Here is a 10,000-nt window from a genome sequence, read left to right on the forward strand (position 1 = left end):
CGGCAGAACTCACCAGACACCACTTTTGCTTCATAAGTTCGGCCTATAGTCATATGACGATTTTCATCGGGGAGGGGACGTATGACCCAAACGGGGGCTTATATGACCCACGGACACTGCAAACCATGCTCCTACGACTAAATAGAGGTTAAAACTACGATTTGGTGAAATCTTCATTTTTGACCTCGGAGCAAGGTACCTTCCCTATAGTAGGCAATGAGTAAATGAGCATAATCCCAGGAGGGCAAAAAATGGGAACCCGAGAGGAAAGCGCTAATGGCGCGCCTAAGCTAGTGGCCCGTAGAGTAAAAAGGGTACCCCCAACAAAGTTGTCGTTTGACGTTCTGGTTGCACTTTTCATCATCTAGGGTGCGTTCCTGACACGTTTTGAGGGGTTTTAGCAAAAAAAAATTTTTCGACTACTCGAGCTCTCTGGCCCGTTCGGTGCACATTTTTGAAAAAAGCTAGGGAGCTGCCCCTAGGTTCGGGGTGTCACAAAATGTTGAAAAGTGGTCGAAAAACCACTATCCAGAATCGGATGTAGAATCGTTAGACGAACTTAAAATTGTTCTACGACACCCATCTGCGACGTTTAGTATTCGAGATATAGCACTTTGTAGGTCTGACCTAGCAATTTTGTACTGAAATGTATGGTGAACATGTAATTCATTAAATAACATTGACTTGCATCGTGCCCTACTTCATCGGCACAGCTGTTATTGACTATCTTTAGTGGAAATGGATTGAGTTTGACCATTTTAAGCCCATTTCCTATGCCGTGCACCAACATTGTGTACCGATGAGGGAAAGTACGCTACGTACGCGTTCATGGATGTCGATGTTGGTACAAGTTGCCTTTCGGGATAGCCGTGCACCAAAACTGTGTACCGATCAGGGAAAGTACAAGACGGAGGGTGCAGCTCGAGCGTACGCGTTCATAGATGTCGATGTTGGTACACTTGCACCAAAATTGTGTACCAATCAGGGAAAGTACAACACGGAGGGCGCAGCCCGGGCGTACGCAATCATGGATGTCCATGTTGATACAATCTACGTGTACGTACCTAGTTTTTGTAGGAAAAGTTGCAATTAAGTGCTTGTATGCTTAAAATGCTCATCTCAACCGGTCACCTTTTGGCCTGCCATTTTATAACAGAAACCTAGAAAGATACTCGAGATTTTTGTGTTTTTCCATTCGCCCGGGACGACGAAATGAGCTATGTGCACATCGTGCAGAAAATTGTCTTCGCCACGCATGTTTTTGTCCATCCACTCATATAATCACCCGCATTTGTGTTCAACACGGACGGCGCAGCCCGAGCGAACGCGTTAATGTTTATGTTTGTACACACTGCTTGTACGATTCTAGGATTTGGTATTTGCGTCACAGTGCCCGACCGTCGCGGACACCATTCTTGGACAGAAGTCCTAGTACGTAGAGTACTTTCCCTAGGTATGTGCTCGTTCGTGACTATCGTTGCGTGCTTACGGACACGCTTGGGTATGTTTACCATACAAGGTTTACTAGGGAAACCTGGGAAGGACGCTTGCCCTCCCGTCGCGGACACCATTCTTGGAAAGAAGTCCTAGTACGTAGCGTTCCTTATTTTACTTGATCAGTTTGTAATGCATTCGCTTTGTTCCATCGACTTCTGCTACTGCTCACTAAGGGGTGTTCGTTTGCGATGTGTACGATAAGCAACTGTCTATCGTAACCAGCAGTTAATCAACACTTTTTACCCAAGTCATAGCAACATAGAGTACTTTTCCTAATCGGTACACAATTTTGGTGCACCTCTAACCTCGCCGGCACTTTATCGTTACGTTTTGTGCACAACCTAGGGACGTGGTGTAAGTTTCATGATTTTTATGTTTGATTCGGTTTATTATGATTGAAAAATACGCTACGTCCCAGAAATTGGAGCTCGACTACTTCCTCCATGTGGCGAAAAAAGTTACTGGGCAACGCCTAGCTTATGCCCCATTTGTACTTCAATTTTCATTATCAGGTTTGAAAAATACGCTAAGTCCCAGAAATCTGAACTCGAATACTTTTGCCACGTGGCGCCAAAAGCTACTGAGAAACGCCTAGCCTTTTACCCATTTATAATTTAGTTTTCGTTATAAGTTTTGAACAATACGCAAAGTTCCAAGAATCTGAACTCGAGTACTTTTCACATGTGCCGCCAAAAGCTACTGAGCAACGCCTAGGTTGATACATTTTTGGTACATGGAGTGTATGCATGCAGGCGTACTGCCGTGCTAGACCGGAAAATCGAACTTGCTACTAGAACGTAAAGTAATTCCCCTAGATAGGTGCTTTTGCATGCCTCTGATCGACGACCATGCAACGTGCGACACGCGTAGCTAGGCTTACCCAAACAAATTTCCTAGGATAGCACCAAATTGCACACTTTCAGGGGTATATTTTGGTACCGTGTACCGTGCATGGTACAAGTATCAGTAGCTCGTGCAATTTATTTTGCATCGTGTTGCGGTTGCTGGTGCGTCGGGATAGGAGTGTTTCGAGACTTTCGCCAAGTATTGGTGCCATTTGGTGGATAATTAATGTTCTAGCCACAATAAACGTGCCACATAATGCCAATAAGGAAAAAGCCGATTTCTAGGGACTTCCAGTCAAAATGTTTGCCATCAGCGCTTTCCTGTCGAGTTCCGGATCTGGGACTTAGCGTTTTTTTTTCACGATCCAATCCAACGACCAGATCGTGAATAAACAATACATACAACAGTGCATCCCTTTAAAGTAGGAAAAGGCCGAATTCTAGGGAGCTCCAGTCCAAAAGGTTGTCATCAGCGCTCTCCTCTCGAGTTCAAGATTTGGGACTTAGCGTTTTTTTTCGCGATCCAGCCAAAAGACCAGATCGTGAAATAAACAATTAATATAACTGTACTAGTACATCCCTTCAACTGAAGCAAGTGCACCATACATGACCCGTACGCCAATCATCCATGCACATGACACGTCAACTAAGTCAACACATGACACAACTTGGACAACTGACGGGTAAGTAGGTCATCTCGTACACGACGACACATCGACCAAACCAGGTCAACACGTCACATGCACAAGACATCCTACTACCAAGGCCGACCACCTCGACACACGACGTGTTAACCGAACATGGTCTACAACACCATCATGTGCAAGGCAACCGGCCCAAACGGATCAACTTATACAACTTGTAACGAGCATGTGTGTAAGCTTACTGGTTTGGTCGGCACGTTTCTCACATCAAGACAATCAAGTCGAGAACGAGGCACGCCGACAAGCTCACTAGTGTTACGTGTTCCGCTCCATACCGTGTCAAGTCACTCGTCTGACACGGAAGTAGCCAGCTCTTGTCCACTAGTGTTAAGGAACGGTCTCCAGACCAAGTCAAGTCACTCGTCTGACAAGGAAAGAGCACGCACCAAGCTTCACCAGAGCACGGTACCACGGTCCCCAGACCAAGATGGTTCGTTACGCCATCGAGGAAGGGGCACGCGATCCCTTGCTACACTCAACTAAGTACACTCTTGCTCTCACAAAAGTATCCCCTGTGTCGACGTGGTCCCCAGACCAAGACGAGCTTGCGCACATCGAGGAAGGGGCACACGGACAAACCACCAAGCATGGGTCGCCTGAGAGGATCGATGCGAACGCATCTCTACAACTCGCAGCTCCCAGCCTGAAGTCCCGTCGTTTGCGGGCGGTTGATAGGTGTCGAAACTAGGTATATCCACGTTGGGCAGAGCTCAAGCCAACGGCGTTCCCAGTTACGGTACTAACACGTGCAGCGAACTCCACTCGTTGCGGCCTAGGTATAGCGGGATGAGACGCCGGGCTGCAGACGCAGACTCCAACGGATCTCAGAGGGTTGTTAGGCCCGCTAGCTTCCGAACACCTAATGGGTTTGAGAAGCGCTATCAGCTCGGATTGGCTACGACCTTAGAGGCGTTCAGGCATAATCCAGCGGACGTAGCGTCATACCAAAGTCCGGTCGGACTAGTATTGAGCCAGTGGTCCGTACCTGTGGTTCCTCTCGTACTGCACAGGAATTCCGTTAAGATAGCGACTATAAGCACACACCAGTAGGGTAAAACTAACCTGTCTCACGACGGTCTAAACCCAGCTCACGTTCCCTTGAAAGGGTGAACAATCCTACGCTTGGTGAATTTTGCTTCACAATGATAGGAAGAGCCGACATCGAAGGATCAAAAAGCCACGTCGCTATGAACGCTTGGCGGCCACAAGCCAGTTATCCCTGTAGTGTCAAACGTGAGGTCGTACTGTACCGACACGTTGTGTTTGGGCTCCGAAAAAAGGACTTAAAAACAGTGCAAAATCGTCGTTAATCGACTTTAATAGTATGAAAAACGTGCTCAGGGCACCTCATTTACCCTTTAAGAGCGTTATCAAGTGTTTTTAAGGCGAAAATTCAACAAAAATCGTGCATTTGTGTTTGTTGCCTATGAACCCCCCACCATGTGTTTGTGTGACATGGTGTGAAAGCAGAAAATCGAAAAAAGTGCCCAAAAAGTGCCAGAATTGCACGATTTTAGTGTAAACAGTGCATCTGAGCACGAAAAAAGGTGTTAAGAAGTGATCCGCGCATGAAAAAACCACAAAATTGTGGAAAAAAAGTTTTGCGTCATCCAGCCCATACTGGGCCAAGTAATCGCCGGATCTGTGTTTTCAGCGATATAATTTGCCCAGATTCTCGCCGGGTGTGGTTTTTAAGGCCATCGGGTGGCCAAAGAACGTTCATCCAGTGAAAACCGATCGAAAATCGGCCGTTTGTGACCGAAAAAAAGTGAAGTAATATTTAATATTATTCGGTGAACAAATTTACGAAAATTCGGTTCCAGGTGAAATTGGGTGAAATTGGGTGGGTTGACTGTACGGCCCCTGATGGCCCCTGAGTTAAGGTGCCGTTACACGAGTAACCATAGTTTAGGTGACCATCGACGTGCGGAAAATTTTTGTGACATCGGCCTATTGCGAATGCTCACCGTGTGTTTGTGTGACGTGGTGCAAAAGAAGAAATTCGAAAAAAGTGCCCAAAATGTGCCTGAGTTGCACTATTTTAGTGTAAATAGTGTATCTGAGCACGAAAAAAGGTGTAAAGAAGTGATCCGCGCATGAAAAAACCACAAAATTGTGAAAATAGTTTTGCGTCATCCAGCCCATACTGGGCCAAGGTTTCGCCGGATCTCTGTTTGCAGGGATATAATTTGCCCAGATTCTCGCCGGGTGTGGTTTTTAAGGCCATCGGGTGGCCAAAGAACGTTCATCCAGTGAAAACCGATCGAAAATCGGCCGTTTGTGACCGAAAAAAAGTGAAATAATATTTAATATTATTCGGTGAACAAATTTATGAAAATTCGGTTCCAGGTGAAATTGGGTGGGTTGACTGTACGGCCCCTGACGGCCCCTGAGTTAGGCATCGGTTGTCAAACGGCCTGACAGCTCGGACGGACCGATCGTTAAGGTGCCGTTACACGAGTAACCATAGTTTAGGTGACCATCGACGGGCGGAAAATGTTTGTGACATCGGCCTATTGCGAATGCTCACCGTGTGTTTGTGTGACGTGGTGCTAAAGAAGAAATTCGAAAAATGCCCAAAATGTGCCTGAGTTGCACTATTTTAGTGTAAACAGTGTATCTGAGCACGAAAAAAGGTGTAAAGAAGTGATCCGCGCATGAAAAAACCACAAAATTGTGAAAAAAGTTTTGCGTCATCCAGCCCATACTGGGCCAAGGTTTCGCCGGATCTCTGTTTTCAGCGATATAATTTGCCCAGATTCTCGCCGGGTGCGGTTTTTAAGGCCAGCGGGTGGCCAAAGAACGTTCATCCAGTGAAAACCGATCGAAAATCGCCCGTTCTGTGACCGAAAAAAGTGAAATAATATTTAATATTATTCGGGGAACAAATTTATGAAAATTCGGTTCCGGGTGAAATTGGGTGGGTTGACTGTACGGCCCCTGACGGACCGATTGTTAAGGTGCCGTTACACGAGTAACCATAGTTTAGGTGACCATCGACGTGCAGAAAATTTTTGTTTTTTTTTTGTGACATCTGCCAATTGCGAATACTCACCGTGTGCTTGTGCGACGTGGTGCAAAAACAGAAATTCGAAAAAAGTGCCCAAAATGTGCCTGAGTTGCACTATTTTAGTGTAAACAGTGTATCTGAGCACGAAAAAAGGTGTGACATCAGTTTGACAGCTAAGCAGAGGAATTTCAAAGTGGCATAACTTCGGCACCCGCCAAGCTACCCCGACGGGAAAGTGTTGCCTGTGGAAGCGGTATCGAAATCTTTCAGGGCAGGGTGAAATATTTCACTTTGGAAATATTTCACATTTTTTTTTTTTTTTTTTTTTTTTTTTTTTTTTTTTTTTTTTTTCAAAAAAAAACCATCTTCCATGTGCGCGGGCGTCAGGCAGAGTGCGTCGGGCTGCCATCAAACCCTCAAGTAGGTGCGCGTTTGTGAAAGCGGCCCTGAAATCTTTCAGGGAGGGTGAAATATTTCACTTTTGAAATATTTCAAAATTTGAAATTTTTCAACATTTCAAAAATCCGTTCTCCATCGGTTTTCTTGACGAACCTAAAACCGGGGGTCGGTTTCTGACGCCTCGTTGGCGAGAGTGCGGGCGTTAGGCATAGTGCGTCGGGCTGCCAACAAACCCTCAAGTAGGTGCGCGCAACGTTGAAACCAACATGTCGGGGCTGGGCGGTGATGCCCATCCCCAAGGGAGCTCGGGACGAGTACTTCGCCCGAGGGCTCGATCGGTGTCCCTCAACCGGGTCGACGCATTAAAAGTGTCTGACTCAACACCGGTGGAGCCACCACCCACCGCAGGCATCGTCTACTTGAGTGATGATGAAGAAGAATTGAACTGCACGATCCTCGCGGGCCCGTCGGGATTAGCAGTTCCACCAATGGGGAAGGTGCCATTGGTAGTGCTGGACAAGTTGCCCAGCCAGAGTCAACAGCGCGAGGAGATGACGGTACCGGCCACCTCAACACCAAAGGCTGGTAAGTGTTCTTCTGCTGAACCATCTCTCTCAGAGATGAACGAGAGCTTGAAGCTCCTGGCCATGCAGGTTGCTCAGCTCTCAAAGGAGCTTAGCCTCTGCCGTAAGGAGCTCCAGGGAAGTTTGATGAAAAATGCGGCGCTTGAACGGGAGCTCGAAACGTACAGGATGGGCGCCCGTTCGGTCATCGAGCTGCAGCAGCAAGCAGCAGCAGCCCCAAGGATGACAGCCCAGGGAGCCCACAGCTCTCGCAACCGTCGCGGTCGCCAAGGACCACAGCAGCAGGAGCAGCGGCAGCAGCAGCAACAGCATCAGCAGCGGGAACAGCAGCAGCAGCAGCAGCAGCAGCAGCAGCAGCAGCAGCAACAACAACAGCAGCAGCGGAACCAGCAGCGTGAATGGCAGCAGCAGCAGCAGCAGCAGCAGCATCAACAGCGAGAACAGCAGCAGCAGCAACGGGTGCAGCAACAGAATCAGCAGCACCAACGTCAGCAGCAGCAGCAGCAGCAGCAGCGGCAACAGCAACAGCAGCAGGAGCAGCAAGAATTATGGACGACGGTAGTGCGCCGCCGTCAAAATACACAGCAGCAGCAGCAGTCTAACCAACCGCAGCAACAACAACAGCAGACTGGGCGGTATCAGCCGCCGCAAATGAGGCAGCAGCTACAGCAGCAACAGCAGCAACGACAGCCACAGCGATATGTGGTCGCAGGCTTGTCGCAACAGCAGCAGCAGCAGCATCAACAGCAGCAGCAGAAGCGTAAGCGTCCTAAGCCCGAACTGATAGAGATCTCTCCTGGTCAGAACGAGACTTTCGAGAGCGTCTCCTTGAAAATCCGTAAAGCCGTTGACGATAATGGCACACATAAGGAGTTAAAGGATTTCATCATCATGGGCCGGCGCACAGATAAGGCGTTGCTACGACTGACGCTTGCTAGATCCGCAAACGCGACCTTAATTCTCCAGCAGATCCGAACGATCATCGGCGAGGCTGGAACTTGTCGACACGTGACGGAAATGGCGGCCTTGGTAGTAAACGACATCGACCCCCTAGCCAAGGAGGAAGAGCTTACAGCTCTCCTTGAAAACAAGATCGAGGGTGGGGCAGGCATCGTCTCAACGAGCATTAGGACAATGCCGGATGGCACCCAGCGGGCACGCGTCCGTCTGCCAGCCAAGGCCGCCAAAGCGCTGGATGGTACGAAGCTTCGCTTGGGCTTCTGCATTTCCAGAGTGAAGATGGCTCCTGCAACACCCAAAGAGCATCTTCGCTGCTACCGATGCCTTGAGCACGGCCACAACGCCCGCGATTGTCGGTCACCTGTAGACCGACAAAATGTTTGCATCCGTTGCGGACAGGAAGGTCACAAGGCTGGTACATGCATGGAAGAAATACGCTGCGGCAAATGCGATGGCCCCCATGTTATCGGGGACCGGACATGCGATCGGTCGGCCATCCAATGACGCAGCTAAAAGTCCTCCAAGTGAACCTGGGTGGAGGCAGGATCGCCCAAGATCTGGTCCTGCAAACCGCCCGACAAATGGAAGTGGACGTGCTGGTTCTTTCCCACACGTATCGACCACCCGAGAACAACCCAAGATGGGCAGTTGATGCCTCCAAAAAGGTGGCAGTCGTGGCCACAGGACGATACCCTCTACAAGGACAATGGAGCAGTGATGTTCCAGGCCTTATAGCTGCCAAGGTGGGTGGCATCACCTTCCTAAGCTGCTACGCGCCACCCAGCCTGTCGCGGGAAGGATTTGCGGAATTCGTTGAAGCAATTGAATTGGAAGCCCAATCCCACCCTCAGGTAGTAGTTGCCGGAGACTTTAACGCTTGGCATGAGGAGTGGGGAAGCCGACGCAGCAATGAGCGTGGGGAAGTACTGCTCGAGGCGTCCCAGCAATTGGGCCTGCTGCTGATGAATCGAGGGAATGTGGCAACCTTTGTTGGAAACGGTGTGGCGACTGCCAGCGTTGTCGACGTGACCTTCGCCAGCTCGTCCATAGCTCAGCCGAGCACTTGGTTGGTAAGAAACACGGACACGCGATCTGACCATAGGTATATCACCTATTCGGTAGGCCCAGCGTCAGCAGACCAGCAGCGTAACCAAGGACAGTCACGTCAACGGGGCCAGCGAGAGCGTTTTCAACATGCAGGCACGCGATTTAAGACGAAACAGTTCTCGAAAGAGAATTTCCTGGCCACGCTACATGGCGAGGGATTCCGAGAGAAGGCAGTCAATCACCAGGGAATGATCTCGGCAATGATATCGGCCTGCGAGAAAACCATGCAAAGGATGACGTCGTCTTTCCCCGACCCTCATCGGGACGTTTACTGGTGGACGCCACTGATTGCTCTGCTTAGGCAGAACTGCGAGCAGACGAGAGATCGCATGCAGCAGACAAGTGATCTCCAGAACCGAAGTCTGGCTGCAGCCCAATACAGAACAGCTAAAGCTGAGCTGGATAGAGCTATACGTGCCAGCAAAAAGGCTGCCTTCCAGGAATTGATCGATGCTGCGGAGGAAAACGTTTTCGGAGCCGGGTACTTAGTAGTCCTCTCCCGTCTTCGCGGTGGAAGGGCCCCACCCGAGACGGAGAGAGCGAGGCTTGAAAGCATCGTTACAGAGCTTTTCCCGCAACATCCGCCCTTCAACTGGCCCAGCATCAGTTCCGAGGAAGAACAGGAACAGCCTGCAGACCAGCAGACTCCATGGACCCAAGTCACGATCCCGGAACTCCGTCTGATAGCTAGCACCATGCCGAACAAAAAAGCGCCGGGCCTTGACGGAATTCCGAACGCCGCTGTCAAGGCTGCAATCCTTGCGTACACGGACGTTTTCCAGGCGTTGTACCAAAGCTGTCTGGAAACGGCTACATTTCCAGCACCATGGAAACGACAGCGGTTGGTACTGCTCCCCAAGCCGGGGAAACCACCGGGTAGCAGCGGGTCATACC

Source organism: Anopheles coluzzii, assembly GCF_943734685.1.
Source record: "Anopheles coluzzii chromosome X unlocalized genomic scaffold, AcolN3 X_unloc_28, whole genome shotgun sequence".
Lineage (NCBI taxonomy): Eukaryota > Metazoa > Arthropoda > Insecta > Diptera > Culicidae > Anopheles > Anopheles coluzzii.